General features: G+C 40.6%; 1 long non-coding RNA gene and 1 pseudogene across 1 annotated transcript; both read right to left on the bottom strand.

Annotated features, from left to right (window-relative positions):
- Positions 1-1203: 1203 nt before the first annotated feature.
- On the bottom strand, positions 1204-5028 carry LOC146555332 (uncharacterized). Its single transcript, XR_014889171.1, has 3 exons — positions 4915-5028; positions 3654-3788; positions 1204-2370 (listed from the first exon to the last, which is right to left on the bottom strand). It is a non-coding gene; the product is annotated as an uncharacterized LOC146555332 (long non-coding RNA).
- Positions 5029-12348: 7320 nt separating this feature from the next.
- On the bottom strand, positions 12349-14272 carry LOC146555333 (uncharacterized; annotated as a pseudogene).
- Between the last annotated feature and the right edge of the window lie 730 nt (positions 14273-15002).

Below are 15002 nucleotides of genomic sequence, written 5' to 3' on the forward strand. Positions count from 1 at the left end.
GAGATCATGTTCTGAACGTGGTGAAAGGGGACCTCTTTACTTCATAAAACTAAGAGTAAAACATGAGAGGACCAAAATCAGACTAAAACTGAGATGACAGGATAGTACAGCTGTAAAGTTTATCACATCTGCTATGTTATATTAACATTTGTCCCATTTATGTTTGTTAATGCTTATAGTTGAGCTGCCCTGGCATTTGGGGGTTTTATAGAAATATAAAGGAACACATATTAGTCAGGCTAAAAGGGTTTTATAAAATAAACTTCTGAATGTCACAACTAGAATCAGTTAGTTTGAATAGAAAATCACACAAAAATACACTCAAAACACACACACACTGAGGAAGGGGACGAGAAACAGATGAACGTAATAAAGTCACGAATGAGGCATAAAACTGAAAACAAGATACTGGAGACACTTTCAAAATAAAACAGGAAACAACAAAATAACCACACTAAACACTGAAAGAGAAATGTAAATATGAAACTCAAGACTGAGACAGAAACGGAAACTCTTTGCTAAAAGAATTGAAAACTAAGCAGGAACCAAATAAAAAAACTGAAGAAAACTCAAATGAATATGAAACTGGATGAAAGAATGACAGTGAAATCAAAACATTCAACTGAGTCTGTCAGTGTCTGAGTTCAGCTGGAGTGCTGGCAGGTATGAGCTGTCTGAGGACACAGGTATTCAGATCCAGGTTTTTTGGGTTGGCGCCAGTGAAGCTTCATGTGTTTACGACAACCAAAAAACCAAAAGACCATCATGCCTGATATCATGATTATCGAGCCCGGGCATGTTGCTCACATCACCAACAAAAGGTCAAACTTAAGAAAACCTTCCTACATGTTGCAGACATGCACAGCATCATTGTGGTTTTAAGTTCTACACTGTAAAAAAATATTCCGTAGAAAAACAGAAAATGTCCTGGTAATTTTCTGCCAGTACATTTTCTGTTTTTTTACGGAGGTTTGACGGACCTTTCTGTAAATGATAAAACGGAAAATTCTGTAGATTTACAGTATATTCATAAATTAAAACTTAAATTAATTTGTGCTTCGTACACAACAACATTGGTACAATTAATGTTAAATATTCTTTTATTCTCCTTAACTCAAACACTATACTTAAATATAATGACAGCATCCATCTTGTCATAAAACTACTAAACAGCTGATACATGAACAAAATAACTCACAAGCTTTCAAATTTGAGCATTTTTATTTCCTTGAAATCAGGTTGCCCTCATGTAAATGTGTTTATTTACATTCATTCAAGTGGCTACCAAGTGTTTTCTTCAAACAGGACACCTGACAAACAAAAAATGTCATATTTAACGACATGTTCACATTTAATAATATCCAGAGTACCTTTTAGTTAGAATCACTGCCTTGTGGTAGTTTTGCCTCAGCCAAATGGTTAAGGTGTGGTTTACATCCATCTCTGTCCACTTATGATACAGTATACACATGTAGTCAGTTATAGCCAAACACCTTTGATTACTGAATTACATTCACTTCATTAATGAAGTGAATGTAATTCACATTTGTGTGAACATTTGTCTGAGATTAACTCTTTGGGCTCTTTACCTTACAATATAACATACTTGAGTCAAAATTTGTTGACTGTTTAAGTGGTGCCACATGAATACAACTGAACAGATCTAAAGAAGATGTTCCTGAACTTTGGGTTTATTCGAACAGGACTGATGGATAACCACAGGACTTTTCCCCATATGATAACTACAACACATAATAAATTAAGACAGATTACTGTCCCAAACTTAAAGATAAAAGTGTATTTACGGGACTTGTTTTGTCAGTGAGGAGCAAAGTATAACTAGAAGTGCTTGTTCTGATGAAAAGTTAAACTGTAAACAGCAGCATAGTGAATAAGGATCTGTGTCCACGAATCCTCAGCAGTGACAACACTTAAACATCATAGTTCAAAATCCTTAATGCACACCTTTTTCTCCACGGTGTTCAAATTCTCTAAGCTGGTTAAGTAGAGGAAAAAGTCTGACATATTTCATGACCATTAAATGTTAGACAAGGCTCTGAAAACGAGGTTACAGTTACAAACAAAAACCTCTGCTTGTGCACACAGACCCTAAATCACAACAAATAAGACAATAGTAAGACAAATTACTACAAAGTCTTGTTACCGCTCTTCATATAACAGTGTGACAAAGTCCTGAATGCAGCCTGCATGTTAGTACATCAAGGTCCATCTGAGCTTTAAGTAAAATACACTCAGCTTTTCCTTGGATTTTAAGAGTTGCTCAGTTCATACAGGAACTGCAGCAGTCGGAGTTAACGTGTCGCTGTGTTGCTCCTCCGTGTCAGCCATTGAGACTAGTCGCAATTTATTCTGAGGAAAAAAAGAGAAACAACAAGACATTTTTAAAAAGTTTGTATTTTTATAATTTTTTTTTACCTAGAGCATAAACAACATAAACAAAAAAAGGATTAGGGCTGTGCGATATGACGATATATATCAGATTACGATATAAAAATGTCTATCGTTTCATATTATACACTATTCTTTGTTTTGTGGTGTTGCAAAATAAACTGTTTACGGCAATATTTTTTTCATGGTTTTGATGGTCACTGTAGCTGCTATATTATTTCTTAAAGTTCTCTCCTTCTCTTATACTTAAAATAACCACACTATGGACGGACAAGTGACTGTTTTTACGCGTACTTTCGTTACCAACAATGAGGATAAAACCATCGTGTGGCTCCGCCGTCCGCTTGTTTATTTTCCACGTAAACCTTTCACAATAAAGCTTAAGTTTCTGTTGAGACTTTTCAAACTAAACTGAAATGATATACATTATTCTCAAACATAAAATTTCAGAATATGCATCAAACAAATGACCTCAAATAAAAACATCAAGTAACTATAAATGGCGCTTACAGTCACCACGCAGATGAAGGCACAGAGAATACCAGCATGGCCAGCAAGGATGAGGCAGAACCAGAAGGACCAGTCAAAAGAAATCGAGGACCTTATTGTTAAATGAGGGGCTACCTCTGTAGCATGGACATGGTTTGGTTATGAAAAGTCTGACACGCCCCAGAAAACTGTACTATGCAAATTATGCCACAAACTGGTCCCCACCACCACTCGAACACGACAAACCTCTTTAACCACCTACACAAGAATCACATGAAAGAGTTTCGAGAGAGTTTACGAATGAAAAGCAAAAAAGAGTCGTCAGGTGCTCAAAATAATCCTTAGACTCAAACGTTAGAACAGGCTTTTCCTTGCAGCACGCCGTCTAATAAATACTCAGAAAGAAAATGGCGGCCATTTAAACTCATGTCTAAAAATGTATAGTTTCATGCATCGGTCAAAACACTCGACTCCAGGTACACGACGCCCAACTGAAAACATTTCACATAAGTCGAGTTGCCCGAGAATCACAGAATTTACAGAAAATGCACTATTTTGTGATATATATCGTTATCAGGAGAGATACGTCTTATATTGGGATATGAGATTTTGGTCATATCACGCAGCCCTACAAAGGATTATAATTCACGTAGAGTTGCATACACATAACACCATTCTGTTGCAACAAAAGCAGTTTATAATTAAAGTAACATACATACCTTGAAAAACTAAATCAACCACAACATTAAACTCACCTTGTGTTTGTAGAGAAGGTGATCAGGGTTTTTCTTCATTTCCTGAGACCAGCTGCTCTGGATCATCACCAGCTTGTATCTTCATCTTTTTTTTCACTCGGGGAAGTCTTTCCTTTTCTTGGCCATTGCTCTGCACTGGAAAACCAAAGTGTGTGATCAAAGGTGAAATAAGGGATATTTTTCCACTGCAGGACTTAAAGTGCTTCAAGTAGTGATAGCTGTTGATCCATTTCTCAAATAATCTGTAAGGATCTGGAGTTTTTAAGAAAGATACAAATATCTCTGCTTATATTTGGCTAAAAGCTTGATATAGACAAGGCATATAGAGCCCCTGCACACCAGCACTGCGCTTACATTATAGTTCAATCAAGAAATAGTTATTATTGATTTATTATTGAATTTTTTTAGTAATAATTTTTAGTATTTAATCACATTAGCACAGTAGGGTGACAAAAATATTCCACATACAAGAAATGCTGCTCAGCATTTCATAAATTACATTTTCAACAAATGTTGGAGAAAAAACACAGTTACAGGGAAAATGTGTCTGTCTGTAAATATTAACTAAACATTTCTATGTGCTACAAAATAGACATACTGTAATTGTAAATGTGCTGAGGTGAAACTATACTTTCAATAATTTTACCACTACAGTCTGTTAACCACCGAAATAATCTATGCTGGTCAGCTAGCTAAAAGTCTTTACTTTAGCAGCCCAAATCAGAGGCTAACAGTAGCATTTGCTAGCGTCAGCCAGTAAGGTCTGAGGCTTAAACTAGGGTTAGTGTAACTTTGCCTGAAACCCTTTAAAGTGTACAGTAGAGCCAACTGTAAAACACAGGTATTGATACAGTACTCATTAGAGTCCTAGAATAATTTCTAGAACCATGAAGTTCTCACTTTCCCAGTTATCCACATCGCTGACTTTCGCTAATTAGCTAGTTAGCAGTCACAGCTGTGTAATACCCAGAGAGACACAGACAGCTAACTATAATATTTATGAAAACTGGTTCAGCCACTGAAGGGCAAAACTGGTTGTATCACAGTAAAAATTATTTTAACATTAATTAAAATAAAGCTTAAGTCATGTTAAACCTAAATAACAATTATTTTAAAAAATGAGTCAGCAAAATATTCCTGACTTGTCTGGAGACAGCCGAAACCAGTTAACAAATAAATTAACAATTCTTTCTAAATAAAAACACGGAGTCTTTTGAAAAACATTATTTTAATAAAACGAAACGTGAGTTTTAATACTTACCACAGAAATTTGAAGGCAGTTTCTCCAACTTCAGAATCCAAAATCCAGATGAAGCCTGAAAGAAGCCTAATGGCTGCTCTTGCGCTTACTTTTCCCTCCTTTTCAGGTTCTTTTCCCCACAATGCATTGCAGTAGTTGAGAAATACAGAAAAATACCTGTAAATGACTAATACGGAAAATTCCTTCACGTTTATACAGTAGATTGTACTGCATTTTTACGGATTTTTTTTACAGTGTAGGGTAAATTGAATCTCATAACATTTCTAATATAAAAATACAACATATTAGAAAATTAGGAGTCACAGCTGGAAGATGTATTAAAGTCATTGCGCATTGAAATGCTTGTGAGTGGTTAGGTGGAACTCTGATTTGTTTAATTTATCAGTTTAGCATCTGTTAAAATTAGTTTAAGATTTAAAATCAGGAATCTTCATTGATGAGCAGCGCTCGGTGAGAGATAAATATCTGGAGTTTTTCATGTTTGTCCTGATATCTTCTGCTCTTCGCTGCAGAATACTGAAAGGAAAAGCCCATCAGCTGACAGACTCACAGCCATTAACCTTATCATCGTTTCCCTATTTGCAGCTTTAAAGTGGCACAGTTGGCACTCACACTTGGCCTAATGTGAGCAGAGATGCTGCTCTGACATTTTTACTTGCTCTTCCAAACGGATGGTTGGCAAACGGCATGGCTCCATGCAGACGCCGTGGAAGCCAAGAACGTGTCCTTCTCTGCTGACTCGGAGACACAGTGACATTTGTAAGGACCGACTCTTTGGGCTTAGAGAGGTCGTTGTAAATGTCAGCCAAGTGCAGCAGAAATCAGAGCAGGAAAACACCGCGTTCAGCCCTGCAGGAGCTTTAAGTCACTTCACTACAGCCACTGATCACATGTCAACACAGGCAAGAGGAAGTCATGTGATCTGAAGGCTTTTGTGACAGGAAGAGAGGAACTGAATGCCCAATCTGAAAAAAGCCAAACAATAACATTTTTAAGTTATCCAAGTGACTTATAGATCATGTTTAACCTGAGCAGCTAAAAACTGTGGGGGGTTTCTAAATATATAAAGGGGGTCCGGTGTTCTCGTCAGCTCTAGTGAGCCTTGACCCCCCGGCTACCTCTGAAGCTGGTGGGTAACAGACATCTCTGAAAACGTCAGAGCACTTTAGCAAATATGTGATCTCTTGATAAACTGAGCAGATATTTGAAGTTTACACACCTGCATTCTGGCCTGAAAATATGTTAAAAGTTTGTTTTGTGACCCAGAAGGAGTAATAAGAGTAATATTAAAACTAAGTAGCTGTTGCCATTGTTGGAAACTGGAATTGGCTCGCCGTGCTATGAATTCTGGGATAGGTTGGGCCATGGGAAGGATACACCCGATCCATCCTTCAAATTCGGGGAAATGAACGCAATTGTGGGCTGCATTTGGAGGAGCCTTCGAATTGGGACAGCCTTCATCACCTGGCTGTGACGCAATCCACCTTCAAATGCGGCCTCTGAAGGATGTGTCATGCATAATGTGTCATGGTCTGGGTGAGTCACAGTAATTTTTCCACAGTGCCTGCTCTCCTCCTCTGAGTGGAGCCTTCATCGCCCCTCCCAGGAGTCACACCTGGAGCTAATCAGACCGGTTGTGTTTAAGACCAGCCTTTGCCAGATTGTCTGCTAACCTTGTGTTTTTCCATAGTGCTTGTACTTACCCTTTTCCTCTTGTCGTCTCAGTCGGATCACGAAAAATCCACACCCAACCCTGCAATAACCTCTCACGCCTGGTTGCTGGTCTCCTCTGCTCACTCACAGCCAGTAACATTTCTTTGCCTGCTCTCCTGCCTCACCTGCCTGCCTGCCTCCCTGCTCCTCTGTTTTGAAAACCTGGGAAAATTCTCGATTGGACTCACCCAGGCCTCTACCTCACGTCCTCCCCATCCTGCATCACTTCACCTGCATACAAAGTAAGACGTTAAGACTTTTTACTGGATGTGTATTCATTCAATCCTCAGAACCACCCTGTTTCTCTTCTCCCTTGGTTTCAGTGCCATAGACCACAAGCTCTTGAACCACAGTTTGTTTGACATGCTCGAGCACCTGTATCCAGTCGGCCTAGGCTGGAGCCTCCCTGTCCATGTATATTGTATTTAGTTAATCTCGGTCTAGAATATCATAGTTCATGTTAACTACCCAAAGCCTGGTTCAAAGTCTAGTTCATAGCTCATGTTAAGTATTCATAGTCCTGCTCAGAGCTTTAGTTCATGCTTTCACGTTGCCTTTCACAGGGTCACTTTGTAAATAAAGCACTCAGTTCACACAATCAAGTCTCTGTTCTGAATCTGCTCTTGGGTCCACTTCGTGTTTCTGATGGCCGAACCATGACCAAATGAGGCGAGGGCCAAAAAACAGGAAGACCGTAAAACCTGAAGAAAACATAAGCAACATGAGAATAAGCAATGGAACAGAAAGAAAGATGAAAACAAAGATGATTAGTGGCTGAAAACAGAGCAGTGAGAGGTCAACATCAGCCCAGTGACTGTCATCAAAATCAGATCTGTTTCTGTGTTTATTGGCGCCACAGTGCCTTCTCTCAGAGGACAGAGATAAATGCCACGAGCACTGTTGAAAAACTGGTTCATTGTGGCAGGTGTACGAATATGAAAAATTATATATTAATAAGAATACTGAGAGGTGGGCTAAAATTTCAATTTAACAGGTTATCACACTTGGTTGTACACCTCGGACAGGCCTCTGAGACCCAACATCGCATAAAACAAAGCTGTGGCGATGTCAACCACTGGTTTGAAAGTTCCTGTTGCAAAACCTCAAGCTCACTTCCACAGCTTGGTGTTTAAAAGATCCATGTGAATAGTGAACAATGGCAGTAATAGTAAGTTGCTATTAAGCTTAGAAAGCATTTATAGGGACCATGTGGAGCAAAGCAAATAATATTGAGTGATGCGAAGCATCCACTTACCACCTCATTTAAAATGGCACCATCAGCACTGCGCCAACACAGGCACCACATAGGTTACCCAGTTAGTGTGGCCATGATTGCTGTTTCATACGTGCTCATAAATAAATTGACTTGACTGCATCTGAAAAGCAGCAGCTCTCTCTGAAGTGCAGCATGAGTGTTCTCTGCATCAGCATGCTGTGGTAAGTTAACAGGAGGTTTATTGTGAAAGGAAAGCAGTCTGAGTACGTCCTGCCGCTCGGCTCTCGGTGCAGAGGTGAAGTCGCTCCAAACGTCTCTGAATTTCACGCCGCTGTGCTCAGGCTGTGACCCACTTCTTTCACTCAAAGCCTTCCTTTTACTTCAGCAGAGATAAACAAACACGAGCTCCCCACGAGGTGTTTCATTACCAGCCGAGACGCTCAAACACCATTCAACACATTTAAACAGGAATAACTCAGCTGCAACGAGAAGACGGGGTTTTGTTGAACTGGAAGTTGTCATGCAGGGATAATGTGGTGACATGATGATGAGTCAGTGTGTTTCTGTGCAGTGTTTTCAGAAACTGATGTCTCCTGTTTCTGCTTTTATTGTTTTGGAGCTTTTTTAAAAAAACAAAAACATTCTCAGAGAGAAATGTAAATGAGCATCAAAGAAGAGGCAGCTCGTTAGCGGCTCAGAGGGGCTCCACAGGCTCATGTTTAACATCAGGAACAACACCAGAAAGAGTGTTTCTAATGGTACTGTTAGACTAATCATTGGTTTTTTAATATACACCACATGTTAAAATGTTTTTGTCTAAATGTAGATTTGAACCAAAGTTCAAGAAATGTTGTAATAAGATGCAAATTAATGGTGGGTATTTTGGCCTCTGTGGATAATTTTCCCCTTCATAACAACGGCGTTAACTTTGGTTACAGACAAAAGATCGGACAAAGTTAAAGCGAGGAACCAGAAGAGAGTGCAGCTACAGTGGGGCAAAAAAGTATTTAGTCAGCCACCGATTGTGCAAGTTCCCCCACCTAAAATGATGACAGAGGTCAGTAATTTGCACCAGAGGTACACTTCAACTGTGAGAGACAGAATGTGAAAAAAAAAAAAAAAATATCCATGAATCCACATGGTAGGATTTGTAAAGAATTTATTCGTAAATCAGGGTGGAAAATAAGTATTTGGTCAATAACAAAAATACAACTCAATACTTTGTAACATAACCTTTGTTGGCAATAACAGAGGTCAAACGTTTACTATAGGTCTTTACCAGGTTTGCACACACAGTAGCTGGTATTTTGGCCCATTCCTCCATGCAGATCTTCTCGAGAGCAGTGATGTTTTGGGGCTGTCGCCGAGCAACACGGACTTTCAACTCCCGCCACAGATTTTCTATGGGGTTGAGGTCTGGAGACTGGCTAGGCCACTCCAGGACTTTCAAATGCTTCTTACGGAGCCACTCCTTTGTTGCCCGGGCGGTGTGTTTTGGATCATTGTCATGTTGGAAGACCCAGCCTCGTTTCATCTTCAAAGTTCTCACTAATGGAAGGAGGTTTTGGCTCAAAATCTCACGATACATGGCCCCATTCATTCTGTACTTAACACGGATCAGTCGTCCTGTCCCCTTGGCACAAAAACAGCCCCATAGCATGATGTTTCCACCCCCATGCTTCACAGTAGGTATGGTGTTCTTGGGATGCAACTCAGTATTCTTCTTCCTCCAAACACGACGAGTTGAGTTTATACCAAAAAGTTCTACTTTGGTTTCATCTGACCACATGACATTCTCCCAATCCTCTGCTGTATCATCCATGTGCTCTCTGGCAAACTTCAGACGGGCCTGGACATGCACTGGCTTCAGCAGCGGAACACGTCTGGCACTGCGGGATTTGATTCCCTGCCGTTGTAGTGTGTTACTGATGGTGACCTTTGTTACTTTGGTCCCAGCTCTCTGCAGGTCATTCACCAGGTCCCCCCGTGTGGTTCTGGGATCTTTGCTCACCGTTCTCATGATCATTTTGACCCCACGGGATGAGATCTTGCGTGGAGCCCCAGATCGAGGGAGATTATCAGTGGTCTTGTATGTCTTCCATTTTCTGATGATTGCTCCCACAGTTGATTTTTTCACACCAAGCTGCTTGCCTATTGTAGATTCACTCTTCCCAGTCTGGTGCAGGTCTACAATACTTTTCCTGGTGTCCTTCGAAAGCTCTTTGGTCTTGGCCATGGCGGAGTTTGGCGTCTGACTGTTTGAGGCTGTGGACAGGTGTCTTTTATACAGATGATGAGTTCAAACAGGTGCCATTCATACAGGTAACGAGTGGGGGACAGAAAAGCTTCTTACAGAAGATGTTACAGGTCTGTGAGAGCCAGAGATTTTCCTTGTTTGAGGTGACCAAATACTTATTTTCCACCCTGATTTACGAATAAATTCTTTACAAATCCTACCATGTGGATTCATGGATTTTTTTTTTCACATTCTGTCTCTCACAGTTGAAGTGTACCTCTGGTGCAAATTACTGACCTCTGTCATCATTTTAAGTGGGGGAACTTGCACAATCGGTGGCTGACTAAATACTTTTTTGCCCCACTGTATACTGGAGAAGAAGATAACTAACAGTTATCTGGGGTTCATTTCAGGAGTCAGAGACAAATATAACAACTGTATAGAGGAGAATATTTTAATAAATTTGCAGTATTTGGGGTGTGACCTCTTTGACTGACAGGTCGATGGTGACATAAGCATCACTATGGTGTTTTTCACTCATGTTCAACACCATAAACTCATCAGGGAAGAGTTTCCAGAGTTCGAGGACCAGCAGGTTCATTTCTTCATAGATTTCTTATCAATCAGACTTCCGAGGAATAGCCCCCTGCTGGTAATGAGAGGGAGTGCAGGTTTAAGTGATGAGTTCATTTCAAACTACTTTTCAAACAGTAAGTAATCTGATGTCTCGGAGGGTTTATTAAGCTTTGTGTAGCTGCTGCTTTATACTTTTGTTGCTTGGTCGGAGCAGAATCAAACTAACACATTACCCTGGAACCTCCGAGCCACACTGTGCAGCTCTTTGGCAGCAGCTTGTTCTAAATTTGAGGGTTTAATAGGAATGAATTATTAATCAGCATAATTCAATCATCTTAGTCTGATTGTTCTAAAGTCCCTCCAGTGTTTGCTGAGCCACTTAATATTAAGGCCGAAAGACAGTTTCTAATCAGCCGTTCTGAAGAGGCCGACGGGCAGATTCATTCATCACACAGATATTTCCCCAGGTGCAACATCAGCCCACAGTCGGTTATGAGCTCTGATCCACAGCGGCAACAGTGGGGAGGAGCAACCAGAGACGAAGAACCGAAGACGAAGCAGCAGACGGTTTAGATGACACGGTCCAGCAGTGTTGTGCAATTAAACACAGCAAATTCTGCAACTGAGCACAACTGCAGCAAGACCTGAAACAAACAAACAAACAAAAAAACTTGTGAAACTCAGCAGCAACAACACAGCAGCCAATCCAACTGCTGTGATTAAACACCTGCAGCTCAACACAACAACTTACCTGCAGCAACAATTGCAACTAAAAACAATAATATTATAACAACACCTTTAACTGTATACAGCAAGTCCTGCGGCAAAAACTGCTTAAACTAAGGATGACCTAGTTTATTGGTCCGGGTTGCAGTGTTTGTTTGCAGAAGCAGGGCCGGACTGGTAATCTAGCATGGTCCCGGTGAACCAACCCACTTTTGGGCGGATGGGTCAGTTGAGGGGCTGCACTGGCCCTACATGCACTGAGAGCAGTAGTTTAGTGCAGAAGAAATGACTTAAAGGCAGAGCTGAAAATGTAAGACAGAAAAAGAAACTAAAAGTAAATTCAGCAAAATTGGCAAATTAACCGACATGTTAGCTATCGAATCTCCTGCACAGTGGACAGTACCAGTAACAACCAGCTACCACGCTGAAATTAACGTGGTAAGAAGACAGATGGATGGACATAATTAGGAAGGGAGAGATTTATTTTTGATCATGATGAGCTGCATTGACCGAAAAAGCCAGGGCCGATTATTTGTCCCTGTCCGGCCAGAAGTTGCTCTAGTTTTATTTGTTGCAGAAATGATTTCATGCTGTTAGTCGCAGCTGTAGCAAAAAGGTTTTGTTGTTTCTCTCTGAAAGTTCTGCAACTTGTTGAAAAATGTAAATGTTAAGTTTTCCTCTCATTGAAAACCAGCAAAAGTAAATATCCACATCCATATACGGATCTGAGAAAATTAAATCTATTTTCCTTTTTGATATGTCTGTGAAGGTTCTCAGTCATCCAGGTTATCATAGTCTAAGGAGCTTGGAAAGAAAAGCGTCTGGACTTCTTTAAGTTGCTTGAAGACGTTTCACCTCTCATCCGAGAAGCTTCTTCAGTTCTAAGGTCAAATGGTGGAGAGTCCCAGATTTAAGCCCTATGGGAGTGTCCCCCAAGGAGGTCGTGAACCTCCTATTGATCCTCTACCTAATCACATGAGCCAAGGTGTGAAAACGGGTGTGGGTCACAATCAGCCAAGGCTTTGGGTGAACCCACTGTGAAACCTAGCCCCACCCTATCATTTGATTTACTGAGGTCAAACGGCCCAGGATGTGAGTGGGCGTTGAGACGACTGGGAAGGGGTCATAAGCCACCGCCTCTGTTCAAAGATGGTCGCTCACAGTGGACATAGATGGCTTCTTTCACTCCTCTTTCAAACCATCTGTCTTCTCTGTCCAAAATGTGAACATAGGCATCCTCGAAAGAGTGACCTTCATCCTTAAGATGCAGATGGACTGCTGAGTCTTGTCCTGTGGAGGTGGCTCTTCTGTGTTGTGCCATGCGCTTGTGAAGTGGCTGTTTGGTCTCTCCAATGTAGAGGTCTGGGCATTCCTCGCTGCACTGTACAGCATTAACGACATTGCTAAGTTTGTGTTTAGGAGTTTTGTCTTTGGGACGAATCAGTTTTTGTCTGAGTGTGTTGCTGGGTCTGAAGTACACTGGGATGTCATGCTTGGAGAAAACTCTCCTGAATTTTTCTGAAACACCGCCTACATAGGAGATAACAGTGTTGTTGCATTTGTCTTTCTGATCCTCCCTAGATGGTGTCTGACTTTTTTTCTGTGCATCTTTGCTGATTTGACAAAAGCCCAATTAGGATAACCACATGTTTTAAGTGCTTCCTTTACATGTGTGTGTTCCCTCTTTTTCCCTTCAGGCTTAGAGGGAACATTTTTCTGCCCGGTGTTGTAGAGTTCTGTTGGGAGTCAAAGAGGATGTACTGGTCCTTTTGTGGGCTTCTGGTAAACTTCAATGTTTAGGTTTCCATTCTTCCATTTTTTTCCATTTTTTGATGTGATGTGGGGTCTTCCCCACCAGGGCTGTTAGGATGCCAGCAAGGTGTTTAGAAATGTTGAAAAATTGGCTGAGTTTATGCTGCTAACAGTGGGTCTGAGTGGGACCCCTTCTTTGTGGATCTTAGGAAGTCTGTAAATACAGGGTATGGCATTCTCTGGGTATAGACGATGATATTCAGGGCGGCCAATGATTTTGTTCTTTTCAAGGTCTGGAAGCCAAGCGATAATTTGGTTGGATGTTGAGCTCCATACACAAGTCCAGTTGAAAAAAAACTCTGAGAGGAAACAGTAGAAGCTCTGATAACTTAAATTATTTTATTTAATGGAGACAGCATCGGGATCATTAAGAAACATGCTGCTTCCCTTTAATTTGTCACTGTACTAATTGCTGTCCACATTGCAGGGCAATTAATTCAACCTAATTAGAGCTCCATTTGCAAAAGCCTAATTGACACGTAGATCTGTGTGCTGAACTGGCGATTAGAGCGTAGACGCATGAAAAACTGTGAGCACTGAACAAAATGACTGTGAGATCTTAACGATTTAATCAAATGAAATTAATTAGAGGCGGGAATGTGAGGGCAGGTCTGCTGCGATGAGATTATTAAAGAAACGGAGTCAAAGCGTCAACCTGACAGCTGCACCAGAGTCCATTCAGAAAACACTCAATTTTAGCTCCACGCATTTCAGTTCTGATATTCTCCTCATAAAGAAGTAAACATAAGGGCACATGAGACACTAAATATACCGATTACTCAGAACAACTCAGTGAACACATGAAAGTGTGAATGAATCACTGAAATACTTAAGTCAGCAAAAGGATGGATTTATCAGGAACTCTTTATCAGCAGAAAAAACAACAAATGAAAAATAAATATGAATAACCTGTGAAATTAACGAACATAAAGGAAATGAAAGCATGTGTGATTACATCTGTGGAATAAATGAGCTAGTGAAGAAATATAGGATATGTAGTGATATTAACTATATATAACTATATATATTAACTATATACCATAAATTTAAAAAATGACTTTACGGTGGTGTGACTGCATGACAATAACTGAGTGTAATGAACACATGAGCAAATGAGTGAATGATGTTAAATCCACGTTGTTGCTGGACTTTTGTTGGTTATTTATTTCAGCCCTCCCGAGCTCTCTGATGTTCCGCATCTCTGCTGATCAGCAGCGCATCAGCTTTCTGGGAGGAGGCGACGCCTTTGATTCGCCGCTTGACTGAATGAATCCCCAAAAACCAGACCCCGCTGAGGGGGGAGGGCCCGGCCCGACTCGCAGTGACCCACCGCGCACAGCAGGAGGCAGCAGCTCGTGTTACAGCAGCCAAGTGTGCAGACCCGCTCAGCAGTCACACATTTTACTGACATGAAACGGAGAGAAGCAGAATTCATTCATGTTTCTGTAGTTTTAGACTTTTATGGTGTTTATAATAAATGTTTCAGAGGTTCAGTTCTGCTCTTTTTCTTTTCTTTAATTTGCACAAAATGCCTGAAACGTCACAGCCGTGGGAAATGATCTTGAAAATAAAATACTGGATGTGATATTTACATTTCCTTTTACCCTTGCGAACACCTGCTGCTCTCTGTCACATGACTATGACGTCATATGTTTCTTGTTTTTAATTACAGTCGCAGCCCAAAGTAATTTTAGCTGAGTCGATGCCTCACATGCAGTGAATTTATATAAAAGATGGACGCAGTCTAAACATGAGTTTCTTTAACCTGCATTCTTTCTAATGTCCAGCAGAGGGCGACGTCTCAGGTTG

This window comes from Mchenga conophoros, linkage group LG17 (genome assembly GCF_057382185.1).
Source record: "Mchenga conophoros isolate Kocher_MC1m ecotype Shallow Benthic linkage group LG17, M_conophoros_male_GT1.1, whole genome shotgun sequence".
In the NCBI taxonomy this organism is placed as follows: Eukaryota; Metazoa; Chordata; class Actinopteri; order Cichliformes; family Cichlidae; genus Mchenga; species Mchenga conophoros.